This window comes from Triturus cristatus, chromosome 9 (assembly GCF_964204655.1).
Source record: "Triturus cristatus chromosome 9, aTriCri1.1, whole genome shotgun sequence".
Taxonomy (NCBI): Eukaryota; Metazoa; Chordata; class Amphibia; order Caudata; family Salamandridae; genus Triturus; species Triturus cristatus.
Window position 1 is genome coordinate 552,354,561 of NC_140592.1, and position 19,578 is coordinate 552,374,138.

General features: G+C 43.9%; 1 protein-coding gene across 1 annotated transcript in view; it reads left to right on the forward strand.

Annotated features, from left to right (window-relative positions):
- LOC146798270 (uncharacterized) overlaps positions 1-19,578 on the forward strand; it is a 673,832-nt gene that overhangs the window by 267,816 nt on the left and 386,438 nt on the right. The gene's annotated exons all lie outside the window — the stretch shown is intronic.

A 19,578-nucleotide genomic window follows, 5' to 3' on the forward strand; every position in this document is an offset into this window, starting at 1 on the left:
CTAATATTGGGTGTTATGCTTAAACAGTTCATCAAGTTTACAAATAACCTACCGTATTCATTCTTTTGTTTAAAAACATTCTTTTAATCAACATTTCGTACATAGAGTTTCATTTAAACACTGTGGAATATTCTAATAAATTCTTTGTATTTGTTCCCTTTCAATTGCGCATGCTCGATTGATGGGACACTACATTATGTTAGCGGCTTCCCCTTTGAGCATGCTTAGTATGTAGAACCACCGTCTCTCTACTGGGCATGCTCGGTTCATGAGACACTGCATTAGGTTAGTAGCTGCCTCTTTGAACATGCTCAGTACGTGGAACTACTGTTTTTTCAATCAGGCACACTCGGAGGCACCTTCTGGGTCCACCACAGCTGCCGGCAGTCAACCTTGATCACAGGCACTATTTAACAGAGTGGGTTAGCCTCCAGTCGGTACCTCTGGTTCCAGCTCAACGACCGTCCGGGGTACCGACGGAGAGGTAAGGGCTTGCATGAGTAGAATAGAAACTTTGGTTCAGAAACTGTTTAGATTATGTCCCCTACTCTTTTTCGCTGTAATTTTGTTACCCTCTGATTCTCTTTGATTTTGAAACTAGCATTACAAAGAGAGTGTATTGGGAGAATGAGCTCCATCAGATATATTTTCACATACTGTCTGATTGGCATTCCCAAACCCCCTTTTTTTGCTCAATAGTTGTATTTCACCAGACATCCTTACTTAAACTCCATCATTTATTCCTTTTTTGACTGAAGGTCAGTCTACCTAATATTCATACATAGTCTTAAAGTTGGTTTGTTTGCTGATGTGTCTCTCTGTGACACTTAAGTATATTTTGAGGAATATACCAATTTGTCAGCAAGTAGGTTTCTCCACGGTCTGACAGAGGGATTTTTTATTCTTCTTAGAGCGGGCACCCCTTCCCTGAGTTGTTAGCAGGTTGAGGTGAGGGTGGATATCCAACTATTTGGGTAAGTGCCTTGCCCACAGCACGGGCTTCCAATTACTTCTAATTGGTTTATTAGTAGTAAATATATACTACAATAGTGTTGTATGAACTTTTGACACTTTCCTGACAGAGATTTTGTTTACGTAATTCTTTTAGATATACCCAGTAATACCAAAGACATATTAACTGATTACTGGTGTAGTATCAAAATTTACTGTTTGTTTGAGCACCAAATAGCAGCAGCTTATTGTTTACACACGGTCCTGAAGAAAGCCCGGATACTTCTCTACAGATCAATAGGGCTGAAACATGTTGACCTTTTACATCGAGCAGTTTAAAGCTCTATACTGCTCTATCTGCACTGCTTTTTAACCCTGATGGTGAAACCTACAAAATAAAAATATTTTGGTTCTCACCACTCAGTTTTAACTTCACCACACTCTTTTTCCTAAATTAGCTTATTGTTTGTGCTGCTGTTTTCTCACTCCACTCACCGTATAAGGGACTAAAAAGGATCTCTTTTGTATACAGCCTCATCGTTACATGTAACATCCCTGGACTCCTCCCTCACAGTGAGGGGGGTTGTAGCCCTCGGTGGAACTAGGTTTTTCCATCGGGAGAAAGAATTCAATGATGAAGCATGTCACCTAGGGTGAGTGAGGGTTCCAGTCCTATAAAGGGATTTTTCCTAGTGGGCGTTTACAGTAACTAACCTCTGCCACTTGTGATCATTGTTCACTCTTAGACCCAAGATAGTTCTTTGCCGTGTTCTGATGCCAGTTGTGGGTTTTGTGGTAGTCTTGTGTTCTGGGTGTTGTGCAGCTGAGCGCTATGCTATGAACAGGTTGGTAATATATAATGTTGGTGTGTTTCGAGTCCTGTACAGCATAGTGCTGTGCTCTCTAAAGGATGATATGCAGTATATTTTGTCAGGCTTACTTTGTTGGTAGAGGGGGTGTCTCAGTGAATGGACTAAGCAGGTGAAGGATGCAGAAGATTGCACGTCTGCTTGCCCATGCTGTATGCTTTCTGGTAGGTGTGCCCCCTCTTTGGCCATGATCATTACTGACACTTGTGTGGTGAGGTGTGCCCCCCCTGTGCGCACTAACCCCGATTCCTACTGACAATGGTGTGGTGACGAATGCACTCTGTGTCCATGCTCTATACACACGCTGGTGTGTTTAGGTGTGACCCTCTGCGCCTCGATGGCACTGGCCCTTAAATATCGTGCAGTGTCCTGGTTCAGGGGGTCTCAGCAAGCGTGGACACCACCGGAAAACAAGCTGCGCCGTCCTACCACTGGATAGAAAAAACGGGCTATGGCATGCAAAGAACAGCATAAGTCTTCTGTGCGCTGGTTCTTTGTTTATTTTTGTGGTGCAATTCAAGGGAGATAATGCCACATTAGATTGCAAATACTAGTTCCGGTTCAGGGGGCTGAACACGGATGAGTTAAGAACATAAACAAGCATTTGCAATGCAGTAGGTCTCGCATTTGCGAGAGTTTGAGTTATTGGCATTGTAAAGACCAATGCCTTTTATTTGTGTTTTGAAAACCTGCAAGTGGTGCGTAAATATGCACTTTAAACTTATCTTCCTTGCTTATGAGTAAAAGAGGGGCAGTTACTGCCAGCCTTGCTTCTCTTAAGCAGCGTCTATAAGTAAAAAGTGCATGTTTATACACCGCTTGCAGGTTTTCAAAACACATAAATAAAAGGCATTGTCATTTACAATGCCAATAGTTCAAATTCTCGCAAATGCGAGACCTATTGCATTGCAAATGGTGGTTTCCTCTTGTGGTGGTGGATCGTGTGAATACCTCCCCTGACGGCCATATTAGGAATGTTGCGGTAAGGAGCAAGTCAGCGTTCTAGTGCAGACCTGCTAATGTGCCCTATTGCCTCTAAAAATAGGGCTGATTGCAGATGCTCTGGCTGTAGGCATCGCATTCCTGGGAGTGCTTGAAACTCTTCTTTTTTGTGCCGCACTTTAATTTTAAAGTGGCTTTATTTTTGCTATTGATTCTTGGAGGGGCTTTTACAAATGTTTTAAACATATTTGGAATGTTTTTTAAAGATGTTTAAAGTGGGATTGTGCTTAATTTTGTGCATTTTGTACGCTTTTCTGGCACTTTATCTGGCCACCCATGGATCATGACGTGGAGCATGCTAGAGCTTGCGCTGCTTCATTTTTTCCTCTTGTGGTGGGGGATCGTGTGATTGACACCTCTGACGGCCATATTTGGATGATCATGGTGACGAGCAAGTCAGTGTTCTAGTGCTGACCTGATAATGTGCACTATTGCCTACAAAAATAGGGCCGATGCATGGACGTGCCAAAGGCAAGCCAGTCTGCGCTGGTCCGCACCTGGATGGTGTCCGGGACCAGGATTGCTACTCATTTGGACATTTCTTGTAAGGAGGTAAGTGCATTTGTTATTGACGCTCTGACTTATTGAACTGGGGTTGTGGAATTAGAAGGGAGGGCTGTGCTACTCTTAATCTTGCCAAAAAGGAACTATTGATGGACAGAATGCAGAACAGTGTCATACATTCACCCCAGTACAGAGATCTGGGCCAAAATCCATCGTTTTTTTGCTCACCATGCCATTCCAGTTTGGACCCAGCCATATGCAAATCAGTCTTGACCCTGTGCCCAATGGGAACAGTACAGCCAGAACTGCCAGGCCAGGTCTTCCTAGGGCCAGAAACAAGCATCCTGGGACCGGTTTCAGGTTATGTCACCCTTCTTCAGCCAGGCTAGCTTGAATCCAGTGGCGCAGTGAGCAAGGGACCCACGTCTGGGCATACCCATCCCTCTTAGGGCGAAAAGTGTTACAGCAAACAAATGATGGACGGAATGCTGATAATGCAAACATTCTCCCCCAGTCAGTTCGGGCTGGACTGTTCCCATGAGGCACAGGGTCAAGACTGATTTGCACATGGCTGGGTTCAAACTGGAATGGCATGGTGAGCAAAACACAGATTTAGGCCCAGATCTCTGTACTGGGGTGAATGTATGACATTGTTCTGCATTCTGTCCATCAACTGTTGTTTTTGCATTTGCCACTCCCAAAGGAGGCATTGTCTAGTCTTTCCCATACTTCTCAGGGCAGAGAAGAGCTTAAGAGCGGATATGTTCTATTACTTACAATTCCATTGTTTGGCAAGCAAAAATGCCAGTTAAGAAGTTCAACTTTATGGTGTAACTAAGTAGATGTTTACCCTTTCGAAGATTGTTGGACAGTCACCTAAATGTATCTTTAGGTTAATATAAGACTGAATTATTCTTTACTGGTAATATGCATATGTGCAGCACTGAGTGGCAATTCTCTACACACTGTCTTAGAGTATGCATGGACATTGTAATAAACTGTTCTCAAGCCTGTATGTGTATTGCAGAAGTGGGCAAGCAAGCTTGAGAGTGACAGTGTCAATGCAGAACAACCCTGCACTTGTATTATATACACACATAAGAGAATCTCATAAGCTGTTTTTAATGCACATTTGAGAAAACGGTTCCTCAGAGCATCCCTCTTTCGTGTAGTCTAAGATTTTTCAAAGGGAACGGTGGGGTGCAGGTCGAATTGGCCACCACATCAAACTTAAGGTTATCCTTAGTTATGGATTTTTTCCATCTACTCAGTGGAGTGACAGTATTAACTTGCCCAACAGCAATTCACACACTGTGCAAGAGAGAGCTGTCTTTGGGAGTGGAGGGAGGAACACCAGAGGAAAATTGTCCGCTAATACTCTTTTATTATCACCACCTTTACACGGAACAGCCAAGTGTGGTAACCATCCCTATATGGGGAGTTAAAATAAGTTGCTACACAGAAGTCAAAAGCATCTGTACCGTAAGGTAATCCATCTACCTCTTAGGCAACTGAGGAGGGGCCCATCGTTCTTCTCTGCATGCATCAGATCATAGAAAACCTGAGCTCATCCATCTTCATGCAGTGTGCACTCTGTAATTTCTGTTCTTAGGCAGTGTCTGTTGTTGCATATGCTGTCATCAATTATTTAATTGTAATAAAAACCTCTACATAAAGCCTCATCCCCTTAGTCCTCAAAGCAGCCTTTCCTGTTATATAGTATCAAATCAAATACATCTTTATTCGGATTAAAAATATCCATAAAAGAGTCACACAGATAAAATGTACAAGGAACTTGATAAAAACATTCATACTAAAATTCATAGAATATGGGCTCATGACATGAACAAGTTTAATAAACTCAAAACACCAAGATACAAAGCAGGGCATCAACTTAATAGCCAACGGGTTAAAAACCTTATTAGAAGCATAAGCTACAGAATAATTAATTGACATATTAGCACTGTTAAGGGTATGGTATCCTTAGCTATTCATTTTCATAACTTAAAGTGTCTAGCTTTAGCAGCTGTTTCCTTTGTTAAATGGCATATGAAACATAGAGTGAAACTCGATAAAATAAATTCACATCAAGGTTACAGATAAAGTTAAAAGCATCTTTATAATAAATCATTTTTCCTTTTAAAAACAATTGCCGCAATATTTGTTTCCTCAGATCCGTATAAAAGTTACAAAAGAGTAAAAAATGCAGTGTGGACTGTTTGAACTTACAGTCACATGGGCATTAGCGCCAAGAAACCATACGGTGTACGTGCGCTCAATAAATATTTTTAATATAACATTTAAGTAGCTCTTGTGAACAAAAGTCCATCTCGGGAAAAGCAACTAAAAAGTGATGATCATTTTTATATACTTGTCCCCCATGTACATGGTGAAACCATCAATCAAGAGTTGGAGGCCACTACCAGATCTAGAAATCAAGACAGTGTCATCTATTTGTAGGAGTACTGGTGCTGGACGTTGGCTGACTTTTGGGCCATATGCTTTAATTTTTTGCATAAACTCATCAACCCCATTTATTTATATAACAAAAATAAGAAGGGGGCAATGACACAGCCTTGCTGAATTACTCAAGTAATTTTAAAACATGGTGTGACTTCTCCCCTTAACTGTTCTTATAGGTGTGGCAAAAAGTTAACAATCTCAGTGGGGGCTCCAATCTTAACCAGTGACTGCCACAGCTTGGCGTGATTAACCAGATCACAAACACCCTGCTCGAATCAGCAAAACATAAATGTTTGTGACCCTTTTTCACCAGGATTTAATTGCTGATGAACAGGTGAAGATCGATATATTTTTCCGAAGTGCCCACATACCTTTTAAAACCATATTGGGCATCTGTTGGGATCTGATTATCTGTCACCCAGGATTCCAACCTTCCTAGTAGGACTCTTCCCATTAGATTTGCAGAGGTATACAGGAGGGATGTTGGGCAGTAACACCTTGCATTCCCCTGTCCCCCTTTTTTAAAAATCAGGATTATAATATTTTCTGTTCAAGATGAGAGCAGATATCCTTTGCTTTCTGCGTTGCATACCTGCATCAGTATAGGACCCATCTATTAATGCGTGATTTAAGTGTCAATTGGTACCCCATGAGGGCTGGGTTGCACTCGCAGCAGCAAACATTTGGAAGGTGGTAGTAACCTCTTCTAAACTAATGGGTTTTAGATATAATGGTCCTACATAGCATATTGCTCCAGGGGTAACGTCCAAGCCATGATTTTCTGGGTTTGAAATTACTCCATGGTGGCTCAGCCAGTCGTCATGTTGGAATAGAGTCTCAACCCGGGGAGCTGCTGGATCTGGTTTATTGTTTTCCAGAAAAAAGTAACAACCCTTGTTTCAGTTGTCTGTTGCAAATTTGCCCACGCTTCCTCCTGTAGGTCCGTCCTTCTTTTCCTTATTGCTTGCTTATAAGCGAGTCTCGGGGTTAAAATGTCATACCTATTTATTTCTGGGGTAGGTTTGGAGGGCTTTCTTTAGGTTTCGGTTTGCACTCGCCCTAAGTGGGAAGGTTATTCCCAGACGTGGGTCCTGTGCTCACTGTGCCACTTGATTGAACTAGCCTGGCTGATGAAGGGTGTTGCTCCGAAACCGGTCCCAGGATGCTTATTTCTGGTCGAGGGAGGACCTGGCTTTGCAGTTCGGGCTGGACTGTTGCCTCAGAGGACCAGGGTCAAAACTAATTTCCATATGGCTGGGTCCAAACTGGGGTGGTGTGGTGGGAAAAAAAAGGATTAAATCCAGATCTTTGTGACTGGGGGTGAATGTTTGTATTGTTCAGCATTCCACCCATCATTTGTTCCTTTTGCTTCTAGTTTGCACTCGAGCAGTCCCGATTAAGCCACCAAATAGATTTATTATCAGACATTTTTATACTAGATCTCAAGTTACCCGCAATAGCTGTTAATATTTTGCTGAAATAATCCATAATTTGGTGGGGCAAAGAATTTTACTTACTGTAGGTGGAAAATTCACTGGGGTAGTCCTTAAACACTCTAGTAGGGCAGCTCCATTGACATTTGTTCATTTGAGGCTAATGCCATTTGTGCCATGTTCCACCAGTTGTGGTCCCTTAGTCCACTGTGTTTCCATAGTGAGCGATATCTTTTTGTTTGAAGATGAATATAGTACCTTTATAGACTCGCGCCGGGATACTCCTGAGTAACTGTGCGCGTAATAAATGCATATAACATAACATAACATCAGCAATGGGTGATGATCACTAATATTGCTTGGAACGATTTTGAAAGAGTCCACCCATCCAAGTCTGGCTGCAGAGACTAGGATGTGGTCAATAGTGGAACCAGAACAGTTCCCCTGGAAGGAGGATATCAATTTGCTCACTCTTCGGTGTATAATCCATGAACTCCAAATTACTTCTGTAGATCAGTTCATTAAGGTCTTCACCATATGGGTTGTGTGGAAAATGTGTTTGGTTAGCCCCATGGATGTTTGTGTATCCACACATCTTGCTAGAGGGCTTATTGCAGATTTCAGTATTGAAATCCCCAATCCATATGTAAATGCAGTTATCAAACACGTGTCTCAAAAGATTCCAGTTCTCTCCCCAGGTAATTAATAACCCTATTTCTCATGTTGTCAAAAACATTATAGTAAAAAACTAATCAGAATAAAGTTGGCTTTCTCAATGGTCTGGAGATAAAATATCTGGAAAAGAGTGAATTGAAGAGACCCTTTTTTACTGTTGTTGGGGCGGTAGTGGAAATGAATAAAGCTAAGCCCCTCTTTGGCTGAAGGGCATGTCTGGGGTGCTAAATGTATTCTACCCATCTAGATGGAAGTCCCCCGTATGACAGGTTTCCTGTAAGCAGATCAATTGGGATGACCAAATTCTTGTTCTCTAATTTGTTTTAAAAACCTGAAATATTCCAAGTCCTGGTTTCTACTTTGATACCCACACTATACAGATTTGGTGGTCCCTACCCAACCACATTCGTTGGTTTAGTCAAAGTCCCTCCGGTTATAGCCAGACCGACGGTGGTGGTGGTGTTATAGTTAGACGGCTCCCCAAAAAATTCAGAAGCGGCCATCTGGACTTTGGGATGTTTAGGATCTTTCCTGATTGGTTCAAGGTAAACACCCTGGTACTGTGCTTTTGAAACAATTGTGTTCCTTCCCCTTTCCCTTTTTAGATCATCCCAACCTTTCAGTCAATAACACTAATCTAGGAAAGTCAGAGGGGCATACCTATTAAAGAGGTCCAAATCCCTCTGGCCGAGACTGGGTGCCTAGGTTAATGCCAATGACTTAGTTGGGGGACCTGTACCATAGGGAGAACTCTGTAAAAGAAGCCTAGCGGTGGAGCCCGAATGGAGTGGGGAGATTGGTTAACATCTGGGTGCCTATGTAAATCAAGGATTCTTTCACCACTGATGCCCTATTACAATTTATAATATCAGAATCTCTATCCAGGGATTGGGCTTCTCTGCCTATCCAGTTTACTCTTTGTACCATATTAATTCAACCTTCAAATTGAACACCCATTATAGAATTAGAATCTAACCATTGCATAGCTTTGGTTTTCAGTTGGCTAAAACTTTCAATAGTGCCAGCCTTTAGATGAGGGACATTTCCCATCGCCATAACATAAGGGGTAGCTTCCGGTGGCAGGTTAGGTATCATAGTGTTTGACAAATGAAAACTTGCCGCCCGCCTAACAAGCAAAATGGTTTGGGCCTCTTCGAATGAAACTCTCCGGGTGATGTATGACTGACTTATCATCCCCCCCCACTGCTCACTCCTACCCTGTTTAAGATGCCCTGTGGTTGGTGTCGCTCCTGAGTCATGTATGACCCTCTCATTAGGGGGTTATTAGGAACCTTTCGCGTGTGGGGTATACTTGGCGAATTGTTGACTGTTCTCATGGTATCTAAATAGATCTCCCCTCTAACTGATTGCAAACAACCTGTGAGGTATTGTGTTTAGGGGGTGTAGTGGGGTTGGACTTGACCCTTGTATACCTGTGGTGGCAGCCAACTCATTATGGCTTGTTAGTGCTAACTCTATTGCAACGTAAAAAGTGCAATTTGGTTCCAATTTATCATCTAAAACACCCATAAATCTAGCAAACAATGAGTCCATTGAAGTCTCTAAACTGTCCTTTTCCCTAGGCATGATACCGCTGGGTGATGTGGCAGCTGCGAGATGAGTGGTATTTATCCTGGTATTTGCCTTGGTCCGTTTGGGTTTCTATTGGTGCCCATCACTAGTCTCTTCCTTTTTCCTGCTTACCCTTGGTCCTTAATTGTACCCACAATTACTTTCGGCGTCAGGGAGATGGGCACCTTCGGGGGCCTGGGCGGAGAGAGGTTCCTCCATGGATGCGACATGTAGAGAGGATGAATGTCCCTCCATGCCCTCTACTGTTAAGGGGAGTGACACCTCCCTAGACCCCCGGGACTGGGTGGTAAAAGTCCCCAACTGCCGCAAAATGGAAGATGAGAGGGATAAGCGACGTTCAGCCAAGTCAATCTCCTTGTTGATGACACCCACGGCACATTGCAGCAATGCGTTTATAGTGGTGTTGGCATGGGATGCAGGAGCACCAGCCTGTAACTTATTTTTCCCCATTGCTGTCTTTTCCATATAATATGAGAGGCCAATTAGAGAGTGCTATAGGACGTAGAACCATGAAATAGGGCTATGGTGGAATCCATTTTCAATACCTCCCCTCCCAAAAACAGAAAGTATTGGTAGAGGTACTAGTACTGGAAGTTGTGTAATAGTGTATGATGATGGGAGATCCTCCCTCCAACGTCTGACCTATCCTGTCCTGAAACACGAAGGATCTAATGCGCTGGTGCTTCAAAAGGACAATGGCCGAGGTAGTCACATAGTAGCAACAGTAAAGCCAATCTATAGGCTGAAAAGGGGATTAAGCCATATAGCCCGTATAGTGCAGCAGATAGCAAACAGCAGTCCAAGGAATCCACTTACCACCTCCCCCTCCCCCCCCCCCCCCCCCCCCCCAGTCTTGTGGGCAGCTGCCTCCACACACCCAGGCTTGTGTCTACTAAACAACCTGCTGCCTCCTGCTGTGTCTGCTTCAGGCTCAGGAGCTTTGAGTTTGAAACTGGGGTTGAGGGGAGGGGCAGCGGAGTGAGGCTGAGGACTACTCAGCTCTACTGTCAGCAGATGCTCCAGCACCCCTATCCCCCTACAGACAGGGCTCCCCCAGCAATAAACACATAGGAAGCTGTGGTGAGCTCAAGAAGCTTGACGCTTCTATCTCACCCTTAAGCACTAAGATATCCACCTTTCCAAACTACCCAATTCCCCTGCAAGCACTCTCTTCTTCAAACTCCAGAGGCACACACAATCTGTCATCTGTAGACATCGCTAACTTACTGGCTAGTTACAAGTCTTCTAACGTCATCCCCCTTCCACTCTCCTCTCCAAGTAAGTCTACACTGTGCACTATTCCAACTATCTCTTCTGCCAGAACTAAACATCAGCCTTATTCTACCCTGGCACCCTCATACAAGAACATTATCCCGATCTCTCCTAAAAGCCCAAAACGCCCCCTTCACCAAAACAATTTCGTCAGAGTTGCGCTGTTTGCTCCACAACTGCAGATCTGCAATTAAACACAAACTGGAAATTTCTGACATCATCATTCTCTACAATCTTGACATTCTTTTCCTCACTAAGACCCGGTTCAGCGACACCTCTCATACTATTTTTGATCTTCTGTTACCCATTGACTATTCCATCTTTAGAAATGACAGAAGAGATCAAGTAGCTGGAGGTTTTGCAATCATCTTCAGAAACTCCCTTCAGTTCAAGGCTTTTCCTAACCGCTCCTTCCATACATTTGAATGCCTGTCTCTGGAACTTCAAGTACAACACTGCTCCCCCTTCAGATTTCATGCCATTTATCACCCACCTGGTGGCTGCTCCTCTTTCTTGGAGGAACTCACCAACTTCGTCTGCGACCAATACTCTCAAAGTGACACACAGATTCTCCTGGAAGACTTTAATCTTCACTGGGGCTCTTTGGAAGACTCAGCTGCCAATAGGCTTACCACTTTTCTCTCAGTAAATGATCTTATCCAACACTGCACGGAACCAACACACTTTAAGGGCTCAATTCTTGATATTGTTATATCCAAAGCAGATATGCTAACTATTGCTCTCCCTATTCAAGTAGACTGGTTCAACCACTTCCTCATCCCCTTCTCTCTTCGCCCATCTCACTCTATAACTCTTGGCCAACCCAAAATTATTACTACCTGGTTCCGTAACACCAGAAACTTAGATCTTGACATTCTTTGTGATTCTGCTATGCTATCACTTCCAATTTTAGACCCTAATTTGGATGTCAACGATCTTACCTCCCAACGCCTCTCAGTCAAAATTGATAATGTTGCTCCACTTCAAAGCAAAAGGCCTATTCTTTCAGCACCATGGTTCAATAAATCCCTTTAAAAAGAAAGGAAGAACCTGAAATTCCTGGAGAAACAATGGAGAAAATCTCCATCCACCACTAATCTTTCTATTCTACGTTCAGCAAGATCAATATACCACAAACGGATCTTCCATGAAAAAGCGTCACACTTCAGAACCCTCCTTGACTCAGCCAAAATCAGACCCAAAAACCTATTTGACCTCATCAAAAATCCAAACTTCTCTCCCTCAACCATTAAGCCTGCCGATCCTCCAAAGAAAGCAGCAGAATTCGCTATATTCTTTGATGAAAAAATTAAGTCACTGGTGGATCAGATAATTCACCCTGCCCCCCCTCCCCCAACCCCCCCCCCCCCCCCACAGAAGAGCACAAATCCTTGGTCATTTGCCAGGACTTTGACATCATCTCTGAAGTTGCCCACCTCAAATGCATCCTCGAATCAAAACCCTCTACCCACTCTTTCGACCCCATCCCGAGTGAGATTGCCATAGACTTCTACACCCATACTCTTTTCTACTGGACCAGTCTGGTTAACCTCTTCCTCAGCCAAGGCTCCCTTCCTGTTGCCCTTAAAACAGGACAGTTTACCCCACTTCTTAAAAAGCCCTCTGCTGATGCGAATGACCTCAACAACTTCCGCCCCATCACCAACCTCCCTTTTCTTGCGAAAATCACAGAAAGATGTGTAGCAAAACAACTTTCCCTACATATTAAGGATAATAATCTTCTTGAGGAAATCCAGTCTGGTTTCTTGCAAGACTGCAGCCCTGCTGCAAGTGATCAATGCGCTGCGTGCACTTGATTTGATTTGGGGGAGTCTTTTCTTCTGATTCTTCTAGAACTTTCTGCAGCTGTTAATCACAACACTCTCCTAAACACTTTACAACAGAGAATGGGCTGGAAGGCACAGTGCTTAATTGGTTTGCCTCATTCCTCTTGGACAGATCTTATGTGATTAAAATAGCGAACAGCCTTTCGTCTTCAATGGCGGTTGGTCAAGGCGTCCCTCAAGGATCGATCCTCGCACCCACTTTGTTCAATCTTTATTTGGAACCATTGGGAAATCTCCTAAGTAAATCTGGGATCCTTCATCTTCTCTATGCAGATGACACCCAAATCTGCCTTAAGGTGTCTTCCGCACACGACATCTCAATCCTCAACACTACTCTCAACTCTATTCAAAACTGGATGTTGGCTCATGAACTCACTCTGAATCCTACCAAAACTGAATTCCTCCTCCTCTCTACCTCACGCTCTCCTCCTCCTGTTCAATCTTGGATGGATAAGCTGAATTTACTCAACAATAAACCTATTGTTGTCGACAGTGCTAAATCCCTTGGTGGCATACTCGGCAAAAGGCTCAATGTACTCTCCCATATCATTTCCATTGCAAAGAATGCACGTTACCCACTGCGCCTTATCTGGGGAATTCGACGTTTCTTCCAGGAACAAGACCTAAAACCCTTGGTCCAATCTCTGGTTCTCTCTAGATTGAACTACTGCAATTCTCTTCTTGCTGGCCTCCCCAAATCCCTCCTTTCCCCCTTCAATCCGTTCTTCATTCAGCGGCTCGTTTTGTCTTTGGGGCCAAAATACGTGACCACATCACACCCATTTTGTCTTCTCTTCGCTGGCTTCCCATCGAAACAAGGTCAATCTACAAGACTGCCTGGATCACCCACAAAGCCTTGCACACTTCCTCCCCTCGATACCAAGCGAATAAACTTAAAATCTCTGGAGGCTCTAGACCTTCTCGTAATGCGGAAAATTTACTGCATGAGCCCCCCACCATCAAAAGGGAAAGATCGATGGCTCAATCCTTCTCAGGCAATGCTGTTAGAATCTGGAACTCGCTTCCTCCACTACTCCGTACCACCACCTCTACCCGGACCTTCAAAACTGACCTCAAATCTCTTCTCTTCCAAAGACACTACCAGAATGAATAATCCCTTTTCATGTCCCTCAAGGAAGTTCTTACATTGTTGCACATATGTAATCTCTGCCTGTACGATCCTCATCCTAATGCATTTGTTTTTTGTGTGACAGCCACCTATTGTTTTATTTTACTATTTCTTCTATCTCATCTGTATCTGTATCTGTAATGTGTCAATATGAAAAATGTATCCTCATGTAACGTACTTGACACCTTTGGGTAAAGTCCACGCTATATAAAAATGCATTAAATAAATAAAATACATAAGAGTACTGGGCACCACACCACAACACACTCGGACACCATGCTACCGCTACCACACCGCTGACCCCTAGACCCACCCTGCAGTACACCCGTGCCTGTCCGCCTCAGCGTACTGTGATGGCAGTGAGGGTAAAAGCAATGGCGGCGTTACCAGCATTACCATATGGTGGTCCCACTCACGGCTATGGCCTTAGAACCCAGTTCAGGGAGTTCACGTGTAAGCCGAAGCCAGAAACATGCCCCTCGCAGCGAACCACCGACCTGTCTCCGTACAACAGTGTGTGGCGGGCACGGACACGACGTCGGAGCTTGCAGTTTCAGGGAGCGTCACATATCAAAGTAAAGCAGGAGACTCTTCTTCTTGGTCCATATTCAGGCAGATGAAAATCTTCCCACCTACCTATGCAAGATCACCTTCTATCTCATTAAAGTCCGGTCTGTTCCATGCCTACATAAAGCTTTACAATAGCTTTTAAAGTTTGAACTCTGCTGTGATTTATGAAATTTCCTAAACTAATCTACCTATTTTTTCCATGTATTTACCTCTGTCCTTTATTAAACTAGTGTGCTTGTTCTTCGGGATTGTGGTCGGGCTGCCGTGGGCAGGGGAGTTAATCTTTGTTGCCTGCAAGCACAGGGCAGCGGGTCTCCGTGGATCGGGATCAATGTATCACCATTGTTTCGTCCTGATGTCGACCTCTACAACCAGAACTCCTTCATGGAAATTAATTAATTTGAATTTTTGTATAATGATGTTGTCAATGCGATGTAATTTTTAATGTCACAAACACCCCGCACTTCACGCACTTTCACTGTATGTGTGAGCACAAGAACTATTATTAAAAATTATACTATGATAATCCATATATGGTGTTAATAAATGCGATGTCATACCATACCTCGTGTCCCAGCATACATTGCATAACTGATCCCATCTGGACTACATTACATTTGCTCCTCCTGACTAAAAGGCTGTTTAAAATAGTACAGTAGTCTAGGCTACATGAGGACCCAAGAGGCCTCCCTCTGACCATTGTTTTTCTATACATATCTCTACCCCTGGTCGTACTACTGGGGTTCCCTTGTTTTTCAAAATATATACCTTTCACACACACAGCATTGCCATGAACATCTCGCACCCTTTATGGACCAGACCATTTCGAGTCACCCCTCCTGACTCAAAATCTAATTTGCACTCTAACCGAATCGCCCTTTTAAACTTCTTACTTTTCAACCTTATGTTATGTCTATGAAAATATTTATCTCGACATTGTCCCACCCTATCTTTCACAACTTATTTTTCCAGGTTAACCATGTTCGCTCTATTTATCCATGCTGACACTTCCACCATGCACGAAACTCTTCCTTTCAACAAATAACAAGCATTGGCATAGCGAATCGGTCTCGCCTTTGGGACCTTATAAGTGTTTAGTTATCCAGCACAATATCCTTGATGCAACAACATCAAGTGTTGCATGGCTAAACACTTATAAGGTCCCAAAGGCGCGAGACCTATTGGCTATGCCAGTGCTTGTTTTGAGTGAATGGCTCGTGCAGGTATGCCACTGTGTGAGGTAGAGAAGCTGCGAGTGCTTTTACAGGAGCCCCTGTGACATTGCGCTTCTTAAAAATGTATCTTGGGTCTGGTGTAATACTTCTAGCCCCTATTCCCATCTTCTCACACCCAATGCATCCTTAAATGTCCTATGTACAGCCGTGGTTGACACTCCTATTACCTCTGCCCTCCAGTGACACTTTACCTGTCACGGGTGGTGGTGGTGGATGTGGTGGTGGTGGTGGTGGTGGTGGTGGTGGTGCTGGTGGTGCACATGGTGCTGGTGGTGGATGTGGTGCTGGTGGTGGACGTGGTGCTGGTGGTGGACGTGGTGCTGGTGGTGGACGTGGTGCTGGTGGTGGATGTGGTGGTGGTGGATGTGGTGGTGGTGGACATGGTGGTGGTGGACATGGTGGTGGTGTACATGGTGGTGGTGGTGGACGGGGTTGTGGTGGATGTGGTGGACGTGGTTGTGGTGGACGTGGTGGACGTGGTTGTGGTGGACGTGGTTGTGGTGGACATGGTTGTGGTGGACGTGGTGGTGACGTGGTTGTGGTGGACATGGTTGTGGTGGACGTGGTGGTGGTGGTGTAAATAGTGGTGGTGGACGTGGACATAGTGGTGGTGGTGGTGGTGGTGGACGACATAGTGGTGGTGATGGACCTGATGGTGGTGGACATGGTGGTGGTGGTGGACGTGGTGGTGGTGGACGTGGTGGTGGTGGTGGACGTGGTGGTGGACGTGGTGGTGGACGTGGTGGTGGTGGATGTGGTGGTGGTGGTGGTGGTGGTGGTGGTGGTGGACGTGGACGTGTTGATGGTGGACGTGGTGGTGGTGGATGACGCGTTGATGGTGGACGTGGTGGTGGTGGTGGTGGACGTGGTGGTGGTGGTGGACGTGGTGGTAGTGGACGACGTCGTGGTGGACGTCGTGGTGGACGTGGTGTGGTGGTGGTGGACGTGATGGTGGTGGACATGGTGGACGTGGTGGTTGTGGACGTGTTGGTGGTGGATGTAGGGGTGGTGGATATGGTAACGTGGTGGTGGTGCTGGTGGTTGATGTGCTGGTGGATGTGGTGACGGTGGAGGTGGTCGTGTTGGTGGTGTGGTGGACGTGTTGGTGGTGGACGTGTTGGTGGTGGTGGACGTGGTGGTGGTGGTGGACGTGGACGAGCCCTGGTAATTTCTCTGGTTGGCTCTATGGTATCTTTCCTCCATAAATTGAAGCAAATGTTGATTATTTTGAAATCATAGCAGATAAAGTACTGCCACTGCTTGAGTTATTCAAGCATTTTAGGCCCCGCAGCTGGTAGTAGGAAAATGACATGCAAACATAATGCAATGCAGAAAAATGGAATGTGATGGGACACTGGAGAGAGAGACGTGCACAAGGGAAAACTTATAATGTGATATTTTATGGCTCAGTAGTGTCTGCTTTATATTGAGGCTATTGTTAATTGTCGTTACAAAGAACATTGTAAGACGAATTGCTGTCTCTGTGCGACCTGCGACAATGTGACCCGATGTTTGATACCACTATTTCTGGACATCCATCTCTCTTAAAAAGGTCCTAACAAAATGCTATGATATAGTGAGAATTGATGTCCTTGGCAAATGCTACCTTCGGTCATTTCGAGTAATAGTCTTCTAGAACTACTGCAAACATGCTCGCGGGTCCCAAACACTCAAAGGATTCACAAATGCTAAACACAACTCTTTCCTTGGTCTCTCAGGAGACATTCACCTCCGTAATGGATGTTCCCAACACCTTGCAAATTTTTTCGGTGCCTACACATGGTTCACTGTTTTGCACACTCCCTCCATGTACCCTTGGCGCAACCACTTCCTTCATGACTCTGACATTCTACTTTCTTAGAACCCCCTCAACCTCTGGGGAAATTTAAAATGGTTCATGGTGTACGATCTTCCGTTTTCCTACCATCAGTTGTGTAGTCCGCAATAACTGACTTGGATTGTTGGGATCCAGTACAATTCCCAAAGCCTGCTATTATCTCCATCCCAATCATCTGGTCCCTAATTATTTCTTCTTGCAAGTCTTTGACTGTGCAAGAAATAGACGTCCTTAACACCGTCACACAGTTGTTTCACTTGGTTGTTGAGCACGTGAAAAAAATCATGTTCCACTACTCTGCTCAACTTTTTCACATAATGTTCCTCTAATGCCCTCATGCCCATTGTATGTACATCTTTGGGACCTTCCTCTGCATCTGACCCATCACCATTATCATGCTCCTCACCTTGCGGTATAGGTAAAGTTTTAAGAACTTTTCTTCCCTCAACACCTAGCCACATACACATCCCCACTTATTTCCTCTAAATATGTCTCAAATGCCTCCTTCCAATCCTCCAACGCCATTACAGGGGACCTTCCTGCAATAACTTGTCAGGGTCTTTTACTGAATACGCTGCCATGTTGGAGAACTATCAACTTCACGTATAAACAATGCTACCATTTTAAAATTGTGTGTATTGTGTATATATATATATATATATATGTATATATATATATATATATATATATATATATATATATATATATATATATATATATATATATATTCACTTAAAAAACCATAGGTTTCACACATGTTATAGTTAGCTGGACATTTCACTCGTAAAAAAACAATGAAATTCCCCCGTTATAGTTAGTGCAGGCAACTATAAATCACGCGACCGCAATCCTCTGCTGATGACGTCCGATATTACATCACTGTATTTAGACACTTATTTACCCTGTCTTCTTCCATTAATCTTCAGCTATACATATATTACAAATATTTATCTTTCAGAAAGACACATATGTCATCAGTGATGTAATATCGGACGTCATCAGCAGAGGATTGCGGTCGCGTGAATTATAGTTGCCTGCACTAACTATAACGGGGGAATTTCATTGGTTTTTTACGAGTGAAATGTCCAGCTAACTATAACATGTGTGAAACCTATGGTTTTTTAAGTGAATTTGCAAGGTTTTTTTAATGTTAATTCGTAACTATAACGTGTGCGAAACCTATGGTTTTTTCAGTGAATTTCAAAGGTTTTTTAAATGCTAATTTATGTATGTATTTTTTATTTTTTTTAATGGGATTTTTAGCGTGCGTGCACGGTGCGCGAATCTCGCTTAATTTTCCGTTAAAAATTTTGTAAATTTTTTTTACGTGTGTTTTTTCAGCGTGCGCGCACAGTGCGCGCACTCCGCGATTTTTCGAAAAAAAATAATTCTTTTTGTTGCCCTTGGGGGTCCTTCTGGGACCCCCTGACAAAGGCTAGGGGGTCAGGAACTGTCCACCCTGCCCCCTTTTCACGTTCTCCACCTTTGTTTTTCACCCCCTCAGACTGCGAGAGACAAAATGGCGGCCGACACTTCCTGGTTTCTACCGATTCGAATGTTTACCGACATCTAACAACCAATCAGAATTGCGCTCGCGCACGGCAGGGTGCGCGCACGGTGCGCGCGTATAGATATTTATATGCTTTTAAATGCTATTTTCTCAGGAAATACTGAACAGATTTACACGAGACCTTCAAAAGGCACTTCCTTGACCTTATGGCTACCTCTCTGCCAAATTTCACGTAATTCTGTTCAGCCGTTCGGGCTGTACCTTCGACTAAAGGTCCTATGGAAAAATGCATGGGGAAAACGCATTTTGGGACCCCCCCTTTTTCTCGGCCCCCGCTTGACGAATCACCCCGAGACTTTCAGGGTAGGAGCTGAACGGAGCGCCCCATTTGTTTTGCAAATTTCGCGAGAATTCGTCAACCGGCGCCAAAGTTATTCAAAATAGAATTTTGAGACTTCCTATGGAAACTAGGTTGTAACTATAACTATCTACTGGCGACCGCTAGTAGATAATATATATTTATATATGTGTATATATATATATATATATATATATTACCTACTGGCGGTCGCCAGTAGGTAGTTATAGTTAGGACCACGTTTCCATAGGAAATCCGCAACATTCTATTTTGGATAACTTTGGCGCCGGTCGACGAATCCTCGCGTATTTTTCAAAATAGGTGGGGCGC